Raw genomic sequence first — 12,689 nt, 5'->3', positions numbered from 1 at the left:
CAGGTAGCAAACTGAGAATAGACAAGGAACTTAAGATACAGACAATGGAGTTCGTATCTGGTACTTACTTACAAAATCTGTGTGGACTTGACATGTAGTGAGCAGAAAAGCACAGGGCCCTACATGGGTGCTGCACATCTAAGGCTAGGGTACTGCGGGATGGGCAGTGTAAATCATGTCCGGGTGAAGCCTCTAGGAAAACCATAGGAATAAACTAAGATCACCCATATGAAAATAAACAGCTATTGTTCAGACCTTGCTATAGCAAGGGAGTCAGCTATTATCACTTATGTTTGGCAGAGCTCAGAGGCTATCAGTGGAGTGGGAAAGCTTTCTCACAGGGGAGTCAAAAAAGAGGAGGCTTCAGGTATGCTCTTTTTAGAAGTTGTTGGCATGGAGAAGCTGGAAGCAGGCTAACAAGAAGCAGGAAATCTTATGTGATTGGTTTGGGGAGCACATTTGATTTTTCCTGGTTGGTCCGGAGTTGGAAGTGGAACAAAATTAAGGAAACTGGCAGTCAATGACCAAGTTATGACCATTCTGTGCCAGTTGCTACAGAGATTATAGTTTGGCTTCCTGGGCTGGTTGCTGCAGTTTATGGTTTGGTTTCCTGGGCTTCTTACCTGTGTCAGAGTTCTATTGACATATATGATCTGGCCATTGTCTGTTTGTATATTCAGTCTCTCAGTGACAAGTACACAAAGCATCAGAGCCCAGATAAATCAGAATCTGGCCATCTAGCTGTGGCCATAGGTACCCAAGGCAGACATTAAATTCTTTGCTCTCAGGGCAAAGTGCAGCCAGAGAGCAAAGCCAACAGGCAGAAGACCAGCAGGGCCCTGTAACACTAAGGTACTTCAGAAGATTGGATGCCCTCTCCTGCTGTGCCTGCCCTGTGAGAGAAAGGAACAGGGAGAGAAGCGGACTTCTCCAGGGTCTTTGTGGGGAGACCACTTGAGGCACCTAACTTAGAGACATCAGAACTGTGGTAGTATCATTGCTGCCAGTTATGGGTTGCTATCAGCCCACCGCCTCTCTGGGACTGAGGTATTAACTCAGAGGGCAAGGGGATGACTTCACATGCTTTGGAAATCCTGCTCAGTTTCCAAGGGCCACTGCTGAGGAGAGGCAGGACAGGGGGACCAACACTGTGTTCTCTTTAGTCTTGCTCCCCGAAGGTTGCCCCTATGTTAATTCCTGGACTATCTCTGGGACTGGTGGGGCTACAACTGTGGGCATGTGGGATCTACACAGGACCCGAGAGAAAGCTCCACTCTGAATGGTACCTTGGCCATTCCAGCCTCCAGGTCTGTCCCTTCATGTCTGCCTGGGACCCCTGCAAGGCATGTCCCCTAGATTCCATGATCCACAAAGGCCCAGAGGTTGCAGGATATCTGTGTCCTCCCCTACTTATGCACTCTCTCCTCCCAGCACATACACTCCTGAATTTGGCGAGCCCCACCCAAAGGTTCAAGGGTGGGATCCAGGCTAGGTCCTTTGGACTGAAGTCGTGAAAATTAATGCTGCAGCTCCCATAGCAGCCTTGGTAAGGAGGCCTACTCTTTGGCTGCTCACATTTTTTGCTTCACGTCTGATAGAAAACAGAGCCACCTGTCCAACTCCATCCCACTCCCCCACCCAATCACAAAAGCTCAGTGTTTCAGACCCGAGGCAGAAGGCAAGAGAGAGAGGAGGGGAGGGGCTACCCACATGCTCCAGAAAATCACAGAGTTTGTCCTCAATGAAAAGCCCTTAGCTGTTCACAGAGAAATGCACAGCAGTACAGTGGTGCTGTATCCTTGGAAATCACAAGTTGCTTAGGGGAATGCAGCCAACTCATTGCCTCCTCTCTACCCGCACTAGACAGTAACCCAAATTCCAATTAGAGAGAAGTAGATTAGACATCCCCAAGAAAGATTTCCATAGAACCTTTGAAAAGATGCAGGATTCAGAAAGACTACAGGAGTTGTAGATGTACCTCAATAGATGTTTCTCCAGGCCTCTGTTCTTCTCCCCGGGTCTGTTCAGGATCATTTCTCTTGTTCAGGTTTCCTTCTTGTTTTAAGTGTTACAGTCCCAGGAACTGTTACACTTATTCTTCAAAAGCACAATAGCTACATCTGGTAGCTAGGATTGGTTGGGCTATGATTATTTTCTGCCCCAATAATTCTTCAGGAGGCTGTTATGTAGGTTACAGCATGCCTGGGCATTCAAACACTTGCTGGGAGTGTAAATTGAAGAACTCTTTCTGGAGGGAATCTTGGCAATGTGAAAATATCAAATGCACATACCTTTCACTCAGCATTTCTTATTGCTAAAAATCTCTATGGATGTTCATTCAACAAATATCTGAATGCCTACGATGTGACAGGCAATCTTCTAGGTTCTGGCTGTACTTGCAAAAGTGCCCCAAGGCATATGGACAAAGATGTTCATTGAATCAGTTTGTAATAGCAAAGAAATAGAAACACGGCATCCATCAGTAAAGGCACAGTTAAATGACACAATATGTCTACATGATTAAACACAAAACTGCCAATTAAAAACAGAGTTTTGGGGCTTCCCTGGTGGTGCCGTGGTTGTGGGTCCGCCTGCCCATGCAGGGGACGCGGGTTCGTGCCCTGGTCCAGGAGGATCCCACATGCCGCGGAGCGGCTGGGCCCGTGAGCCATGGCCGCTGAGCCTGCGCATCCAGAGCTTGTGCTCCGCAATGGGAGAGGCCACAACAGTGAGAAGCCCGCGTACCACAAAAAAAAAAAAAAAAAAGAGTTTTTGACATATACCAGTATATCATGGTATAGAAGGGTCTCCAAGATAAATGAAGTGATTCAGTAAGACACATAGCTGTATGCATAGTATTTTCCTTTATATAACTAAAAATGTATAAGACAATATGCAGGAAAAAAATCCACGTATATGCATATTTTTTTTCCAAGAAATCAAAAGAAACTGTTAACAGTGGTCATTTCTGAAGAGAGGAACTTTAGGGGAAGGTGGCTTTTACTTTTCTTTTTGTAATATTTCTGTATTTTAACCATGTTCATACATTATTTTTACTTAGTAAAAAATGACAATGGGGGAAAAATCAACTGGATAGTGAAATTATGGACGATTTTTTTCTTTATATTTCTCAATATTAGAGAAGAGAACATAAACATTACTTTTAAAGGGGCAGTGTTACTTTATGCCTTTGCACAGAGCATTACTATGCCCACTCAGTGACTATGATGGGTGATCAGCTTCCTCTTAGAACTGTATATGCTCTCTCTGGGATTTGCTTTCCCTATCTGCAAAACAGACTGAAGGTGGGGAAATAAGATGATTTCCAAAGACTTATACAACACTTGAATTTTATCAAAACCTTGTTCTGCCCACAACTAGGCACTGTCCTAGTTGAGACCAAGAGCCCTTTCAGTAACCCCAGAAGGGACTGCAGAAGCCAATGGCTTAGTTCCTAAGGTCTTCCTTGCTCTTCCTGCTGTAGCCCATAAAAAAGTCGAGGTTTAACTCAAGTCGTCTTGGGTTCAGGGAGAAGCAAGGGCTTCTTTGGTTTCCAAGTCAGAATAGGCACAAAGACAGCTGTACATTCTCCCAAATCATGCTTCAGTATTTCCAATATTAATGTTGAAAAGTTGGGATGATAGTACTAACCTGTTTGTAGGTTAGACTCGAGACAGGGAGGAGCAGTCCTTTGATTTAAAATCTGAGAGCAAATTAAGTGTTAATATAAAGGCCTGGAGGCAATGAACCAGAACTCAAACTAATTGTCTGTTATGAGTCCACTTTCAAGAAACCCTTATCATTGATGTGTGAGCTTTGTTAAATGAGCTACAAAAAAAAGGCCTAGGAGAATCACTTGTACACAGTGAATAGTCAATCAATGTTAGGTGAATTTTAATCTGGCTTTCCTCCTGACATAAGTTGAAGACCACTGATAAGTGTTCATGGTTATAGTTCTTAATTTTGTCTTTGTGTAATGAAGCAGTGTAGAGGAAAGTTTGCTTATAAAGGGTTAACAGTTAACCTTTGAACAACATGGGTTTGAACTGCACAGGTCCACTTTCAGGAAGATACTTTTCAATAAATATATACTACAGTACCACACAATCTTCAGTTGGTTGAATCCTTGGATGCAGAATCTCAGATACTGAGGGCTGACTATAAAGTTATACACTAACTTTTGACTGCACAGAGGGTCAGTGACCCTAACCCCTGTATTGTTCAAGGATCAATGGTATTCCTCTTTCTTCTTCTCCCTGGGACATGTGGCCCTTCAGAAGCAACTTTGGATTAATAGATGGTGACAGAATTTTACTATTCTGAGTTTTACAGCTCAGCTTTCTCTTATAGTGAGGTCTTGAGTGTGTAGAATGTCTTTTTCATGACAGTCTCTAAGGCAATTCACTTATATGTCCATAATCTTCTCACTACTCATAGAACATGAGAAGGAATGAGGAGGGAGAAATGGAGGACCAGAAGCTCATACAGCTAATGACTAATCTGGAATAAGCACTTCCCACAGCTATCCCCCTGGACTCAGTGCCGAACAAGAGGCAAAAATGCCCAGCTTCCAGTTTCTCCCTGGAAGAGATCTGACTGCCTAATGTCCCTGTATTTTCAGCTGCTGGCTGAAGGTCAGGCTTCTTATTAGCCTGCATCTGGGAGCTGATAGAACAGGCAATTAATAGTCTTCCAGGAGCCCAAACAGACATGTGGGCACTTCGTGTGCCTTCTCCCACCAACTACCTCCAGTGATAAAACCAAGCCTCCAGTTTCTCCCTACAAGGAGTTGGACCACATATCTAGTGCCCCAACTTTTATATCTGTACCATAGGGACTGGCTTCTAACTAGCCTATCTCTGGGAGTTGACAGGGCCCAGCATTTGCTAGCCTCCTGGGACCACGAAGAACTAAGAGGTGGCTTTAATCAATAATCATTTGTCTTCTGGGAATTTAAACAGCTGGGTGGGCACTTCCTATGCCTCCTCAGCCTAGCTTGTTCAAGAGAGAGAACCAGCCCTCCAGCTAACCCACCTGTCTCTGAGAACTGACACAACCTAGCATTCGCTAGGCCCCTGGGCATGATCAAAAGCAAAACAACAAGTTAAAATAGTGTGTGGTCTGAATGAGAGTGTAAGTATTTGTAATAGATCCTTTCTCTGGCAGAGTGCAGAGTGAGTGGGTGATAAACTCCAGCTCCCAGCTTCTCCGTGAGAAGAGAAGGAATTGGTCCACACATCTAGCACCCTGACATTTCTAGCTGCTACTCAAGGGACTGGCTTCTGTCTTACCTGTCTTGGGACACTGACGGGACTTGGCACATCCTAATTTCCTGGGGCCACTAAGAACAAAGGTGGTGGTTTGAACAAGCACAAAGGTTTGTGAGGCACCCAGAACCTCTGGCTGTTCTGATTGGCAAGATTCATATCTTACATGAGGCCAGTGGTGAGTAAATAACATTTTTTAAAATTTTATAAAATTTTAAAAGGTTACTTTATAGTTATTACAAAATATTGGCTATATTCCCCCATGTTGTACAATAACATCCTTGAGCCTATCTTACACCCAATAGTTTGTACCTTCCACTCCCCCAATAATAATGTAACAGGGAAGAGCCTTTGTATTCTATTACAAGTTAATCACTAAAGGGATGTTGCCTGTAAGCTTAAATTATACATTATAGCCCATCTCTGGGAACCCCGCCTTCCAGTTAATGAGCTTCAACTAAAATACCTTTGTGTAGCTCACAGGAAACATCCTGACCAGGCCCACCTGTGAACCACTGCAGGAAGGGAAGAAATTAACACATCCCCTCCGGAGGCTGACCAGAATCAGGAAATGTTTGACTTTACTCCCTCCCCTTTTAGCATAAAAGAAGCCTGAATTCTAACTCAGGAAAGATGGTTTTTGGGGACATGAGTCACCATCTTCTCCGTCTGCTGGCTTTTTGAATAAAGTCATTATTCTTTGCCTCAACAGTTCATCTGTTTATTGGCCTGTTGTGCGGTGAGCAGTAGGAGCATAGACTTGGTAACAAATTTTGGTACCGCCAGCCAGGAGCCTTGCTGCTCAGGGCCAGCTGGCCCTAGTTGGGGAATTTTGGGATAAGGCCCTAGCAGCTGCCAGGACCACTTGTCCTGAAGATCATCCCTTCAAAATTCCCCAAAGCAGCACCGGCTGCCCCAGCACTAGGCAGTTGGAGCAAGGAATTGACATTTGGGACCCAACAGGCTCCACGGAGTAGGGTAAGTCACTCCAGTGTCCAGTGTGTACAGCCAGAAACTTTATTTCCTTCCATTTGGGGTTTTTTTCTCCAGAATAAGCCGACTTGTTTTGTATTGGAGTGGGGTATCCTGTTGGAAAGAGTTGTTGGACTTCTACCTGATTTGTGAACTGGTTCGTTTGTTTCTTTGGATGCTAGCATTTGTGTGTGCAGCTTGTGTTCTGTTTGTCTTGAATTTCTGTCTCTAAAAATAGGGAATGTTTCAACTATCACTAAAGAAAGTCCTCTGAGGTGCATTTTGGATAAGTACTCTGATCACAGCTATAAACCCATGGGTGAGAGGAAGATATTTTATTGTAACAATATGCGGCCACAGTACCTGTTAGGATCTCCACAAGGGGCTTAGGCAGGTTTATCCTGGGACCCTGTGCACCATGTACTGCTATCCTTACTGTGTTAGCTATGTCATTTATGGTCTCTTGTGTCGTTGGTATATGTAAAAACCCAAGACCAGGGCTTCCCTGGTGGCACAGTGGTTGAGAGCCCGCCTGCCGTTGCAGGGGACATGGGTTCATGCCCCGGTCTGGGAAGATCCCACATGCTGCGGAGCGGCTGGGCCCGTGAGCCATGGCTGCTGAGCCTGCGCGTCTGGAGCCTGTACTCTGCAATGGGAGAGGCCACAGCAGTGAGAGGCCCACAAACTGCAAAAAAAAAAAAAAAAAAACAAGACCAAACTTGAGGGTTTATTTAGGGTTTTCTGTTTGTCCTTTGGGTTTTTTGTTTCATTTTGTTTGGTGCTGTTTCTCCATTTACTGCCAAATCAGTTTTGTGATATTTAAAACTTTTACTGATGTGAAATGGAGGAAAGGAACAGAAAAAAAAAACTGTTCTTGTCCAAGAGTGGGACATTCCCGGGAAGAAAAGGAAGGTTCCAGTTGTTTCCTAAAATCACCAAAAGCTACAAATTGAAATAGAAGTGTATTTTCCATAAATATTAGTGAAAAGGGCTTAGCCATCTAGACAGGTGACCTTGATTTGTCCCATCTGCCAGAAACCCAATTTGAATCCAACCTCTTTTGTAACTGATGGATTTTACAATGTTGTACCTGACTCATGGCTGAAATTTTGGAATGGGAACTATGAGGTCCCTGTGTTTGTACATGTTATAGATGTGTGGCATTGCCAAAATTAATTTTTAAAAGAGCTCTGTTTAACTGGCTTAAAGGAAATTAAGCACTTACACAAATACTCATATATAAAAGAAACTGGCCAGGATTAGTCTTGGGTTCATGTGATCTAGGAAATATTCAGTATTGAATTAATATTTTGTATTAAATTTAGCTTAAGCCTGTTGGTTTGATTAATATAATCATGTCTTTAGAGTTATCAACATTAAGTGTAATACTTTTATTGTACCTAGGTTTACTAGAAATCAAATAAGACTTATTGCTGTTACAAAGTTTGTCAGCAAGAAAAGTAACAATATGACAAAGGTTTTAAGTAAATAAAATAGAGGTAAATGAGGTAAGAGTTTTAGGTAAACTCTATAGGAATAATTATGTTTTGGGAATGTCTATCTAAAATAGTCTCTCTTCTTTTATTTATATATATATATATATATATTTTAAACAATAAAAATTTATTGACTATCTACTAGCCTTACATCACAAGGTATTATGTCATAAGTAGCGTTTGTATATGGAGAAAAATACAATCATTAAAATAAATGCACTGTATTTCTTTTTTTTGAATTTTTATTTCTCCTTTTATTTATTTATTAATTAACATCTTTATTGGAGTATAATTGTTTTACATTGTTGTGTTAGTTTCTGCTGTATAACAAAGTGAATCAGCTATATGTATACATATATCTCCATATCCCCTCCCTCTTGCGTCTCCCTCCCACCCTCCCTATCCCACCCCTCTAGGTGGTCACAAAGCACTGAGCTGGTCTCCCTGTGCTAAAAATAGTCTATCTAGATTTTCATAACTTTAAACTAAGTTAAATGAAGAGAATTTATTGACTCTCTGGGTCATTGCAAATAGGATAAAATATTAGAACGTTCATTGCTGGGCAGGTCTAAGTTTACCTACCTTTGCCTTCTTGAGGGAGGATGACTAAAGCATAAGTTGTCAATCAGGAAATGCTGGTATGACAGACAGTTTATAATTACTTGCTTCTTGGTTTTCACTAGAGATTAAAGTTTTAAGGTTAAGAATTATAAGGGAAACATTTCAGCATGCAAAGATGTAGGATGTGTGTTTTCAGCAAAGAAGGTATGAGGAATGAAATGCATTTTTGTTAAAGGGGAAAAGGTGTTTCTGTCCTAAAGCTGGTTGTTTCTGAATGGAAAAGAAAGTGAGGAACAGATTAATATGGATATAATATGGATACAGAAAATTGTGGAAGGTTTGTGGAGGAGGAAAACTGAAAGATTTGTGTGCGTGGTCAGGATTGGCTAAAATAAGATTGAACTTAATTTAGAAAATGAATTTTAAATTAGAAAATGAATTTTAAAGGTAAAGTGGTACAAAACCTGAATTTGGTTCTCTAAGAGGACAAAGATTTCTTAAAATATTGAACTGCTTTTGGTAATTGTGAATTTCTTTAAGTGATCTGTATTTGCCATTGATCTTTTATTATCACTGGTTAAAACTTTTTGATATTTTTGACAAACTTCCCAAAGATCAAATTCTAAATGAAGTTAATTCAACCTCTAGCTAAATTTGAGGTTTTCCAAAGGGTCCCTGGAACACCTCAGATTGTTTTCTTTCTATTGCTGAGAGGAATATTAAACTAATTAGGCTTATTTGGTATATTAAATTATGTGGGAAGCATTATCAAATAAGTGGTGATAAAATTTCTTAGATTGTATCATATGGGTAAACATTAATATACACATTCTAGAAACTATATGGAACTTCTGGGCTTCCCTGGCGGCACAGTGGTTAAGAATCCACCTGCCAAGGCAGGGGACACGAGTTCGAGCCCTGGTCCGGGAAGATCCCACATGCCACGGAGCAACTAAGCCCGTGGGCCACAACTACTGAGCCTGCACTCTATAGCCTGAGAGCCACAGCTACTGAGCCCACGTTCCACAACTACTGAAGCCTGCACGCCTAGAGCCTGTGCTCTGCAACAAGAGAAGCCACGGCAATGAGAAGCCCATACACTGCAATGAAGAGTACCCCCCGCTTGCTGCGACTAAAGCAAGCCTGCATGCAACAAAGACCCAACACAGCCAAAAATAAAATTAATTAATTAAAATTTATTTTAAAAAAGTATATGGAACTCCTAAAATGCTGATGTATCCTGGTAAATGATCAGTCATAATTTTAGTAATTATCTTAAAATGTTTTATGTCACAGCAGTAACCAAGTTTCTTTTCAATTGCATTGAAATCCTGGTTGGTTGATGCCAAAGCAAAAAGGCATCCTTTTAATGGTTAGAGATGATCAATTGGTATTCATGGTTTTACAGTGGCTTTTGAATAACTCTATAACTATTTGTGAAGAAGCGGGGAAGAACGATGAAATCCTTTGTGTGACAGCATGTGTGCTATTACATCAGGGAAAATAAGAAAATGGAATGAGACTGAGGGTATGTTGCTTCAAATCTTAACTCCTCCGGCTGAGCTCAGGACTTCCCCTCCTTCTAGGGATCAATTAGAAAATCCTGTGTTAGTTTCTGGGGCACAGGGACTTGGTCTGGTATCACAATTTGAGACCCGACAGGGCACCCACTTTGGGCCAGGAGCCACTCCCAGGGCAAGGTAATTTCCATTGCCGTTATCTCATATAGGGGGGCTAAATGCAAATAATCAGCCAGATGGGTTTCTCAGACGTTTTAATTGGAAAGATTGCAACCCTCCTTTATAAGGAGGATCCTCTACACCGGAAGCCCACTTGGCAGTACCCAACCGAACCAAATTAGGACCCCAATGAGGGAAGAATGCCCTTATTAGAGCACTACTTATTAGTGCATCTTGGCAGGGCTTTGAAAAGGGGAACCAAAGCAAAAGAGTTTGAACAAAATTCAAGAGACTCAAAATAAAAATCCTTTCCAAAAATTCAGAGAGGTCTTATCAGGCCTACAGACATCATCTTAATGCAGATCCTGAAGCCCCCTAAAATATTAGAATGGTAAATTTGACCTTTTTTGGGGGGCAAAGTGCCTCAGATATCAGGTGAAAGTTACAAAAATTAGACGGTGCACTTGGAATAAATCCTTATCGATTAGTAGATGTTGCTTTTAAAGTGTTCAACAGGGAGCAACAACAGAAGAAAGAAGACGCAAAATGAAACACCACTTTTTGGCAGTGGTATTGGATTCCTGGAAGCTGAGTAACCGAAGAGAGGTAAGCCACTGTTGGGGAAGGAACAATATGCTTACTGTAAGGAGGAAGAACATTGGAAAACAGATTGCCCTAGGCTGAAACATAAGAAGAAAATAAAAGACAAGAACCTCTCATATGGTAGAAAGAGGAAGATTCTGAAGAATTAAGAGGCCCAGGGGCTCCCTTGGACTTGAGGCAACTAATTCCCCACAGGAGCCCCCAGTAAAATTGACAGTGGAGAATGAGCTGATTAACTTTTTGACAGACTTCACCCTGAAGTTTTTCACCAGAACAGCTTGACAGAGTCCCACCAGAACACACTTTAAGCCTACAGATGGTGTTCATGAAAACTCCAGCAAAGGAAACAGAGCTCTCCCCCACCCCCAAGGTTTACAAAAGGGTAAGACCAGAAGTGTGTGTTAACAGAAGCCCAGGGAAGGCCAAAAACACATGGCCAATAGTAATCCCATTAAAAAGGGATGCTGGGACACCTAATCTAAAACAACATCCTCTGAGGCAAGAGGAGCACTTCTCCCACAGACTTGTCAGTACCAGCCAGTGTATTCCTAGCCAGTGTATTCCTTGTGTCTGCCCCTCCAGGACGTCTACAAAATTGGTGGTATTTGTACTGTTCCTGTGGGTTGAGTGGAGACTGGTATTCTCAAACCTGGCATGGTGGTCACTTTTGCTCCAGTCAATACTACAACTGAACTAAAATCTGTTGAAATGTACCATGAAGCTTTGAGTAAAGCCCTTCCTGGGGACAATGTGAGTTTCAATGTCAAGGACATATCTGTCAAAGATATTCGTTGTGGCAATGTGGCTGGTGACAGCAAAAATGACCACTGATGGAAGCAGCTGGCTGCACAGCTCAAGATATTACTTGAACCATCCAGGCCAAATCATTGCTGGATATGCACCTGTGCTGGATTGTCACACAGCTCACATTGCTTGCAAGTTTGCTGAGCTGAAGAAGGTTGATTGTTATGGGGAAAAGCTGGAAGATGGCCCCAAATTCTCAACAACTGGTGATGCTGCCATTGTTGATATGGTTTCTGGCAAGCCCATGTGTGTTGAGAGCTTCTCTGACTATCCTCCTCTGGGCCATTTTTGCAGTTCGTGACATGAGCCAGACAGTTGCTGTGGGTGTGAAAGCAGTGGACAAGAAGGCAGCTGAAGCTGGCAAGGTCACCAAGTCTTCCCAGAAATCTCAGAAGTCTAAATGAATATTATCCCCAATACTTGCCACCCTAGTCTTAATCAGTGGTGGAAGAATGGTCTCAGAACTGTTTGTTTTAATTGGTCATTTAAGTTTAATAGTAAAAGACCGGTTAATGATAACAATGCATCATAAAATCTTCAGAAGGAAAGGAGAATGTTTTGGGGACCATTTGTTTTGTGTGTGGCAAAGTTATTAGTTTTTAAAATCAGTACTTAATTGGTTAAAGCCCTCCTTAAGGAAATTATCCCCTGATTTAGATTAAGACATTGGAACTACATTCATCCTGGAGCCCACAGTCAACAGGAAAAAACAAGAAAATGAATAGTAAATTAACTTGGGATAAGGCCTTGCCAGTTGCTCTGATATTGATCAGTGGCTCCTTCTAAGAAGCAAGCTTAAATTAAGCCCTTTTGAAATATTGCATGGTAGGCCATTCCAGGTGTCTGCCCAGGTGAGAGAATCTATAAGTGCTCTAAAAGAACTAGCAGTTGCCAAATACATTAAAACTTTGGGCACTATACTATCCTCTGTTCATGAGTTTGCCTCCAACAAGTCTGCATATCCAACTGAAGTAGATGGTAATTTCATTGCCGCTGGAGAAGGGTTAATCAATTTGTTTAACTTTGTCCAGATAATTACAACAGGAATTTAGTGTATGTATTGGGAACTGGAACCAACACCCCAAGTTCAATTACAAATTAGACAGAGTGCTAAGGGGTTTCATCAGGTTCAAAAGGTTGTAGCTAAAAAAGGACTGACTAAAGATTATAAGGAATATTTGTCACCTCCATTCAGCAGGAAGTAGCCAGAGTGGTCTTTGTAACTTTTCCCACAAGATTGTGGAATGGACATTGACAGTGCGGAATTGTAACAGGGAAGAATCTTTGTATTCTATTACAAGTTAATC

At 41.9% G+C, this 12,689-nt stretch overlaps 1 pseudogene; it reads left to right on the top strand.

Annotated features, from left to right (window-relative positions):
• Positions 1-10,521: 10,521 nt before the first annotated feature.
• On the top strand, positions 10,522-11,793 carry LOC132481638 (elongation factor 1-alpha 1-like; annotated as a pseudogene).
• The last annotated feature ends 896 nt before the right edge of the window (positions 11,794-12,689 follow it).

Source organism: Mesoplodon densirostris, chromosome X (genome assembly GCF_025265405.1).
Source record: "Mesoplodon densirostris isolate mMesDen1 chromosome X, mMesDen1 primary haplotype, whole genome shotgun sequence".
NCBI classification, from domain to species: domain Eukaryota; kingdom Metazoa; phylum Chordata; class Mammalia; order Artiodactyla; family Ziphiidae; genus Mesoplodon; species Mesoplodon densirostris.
Note: the sequence above shows the minus strand (reverse complement) of the source record. Positions and strands in the feature narration are given on the sequence as shown.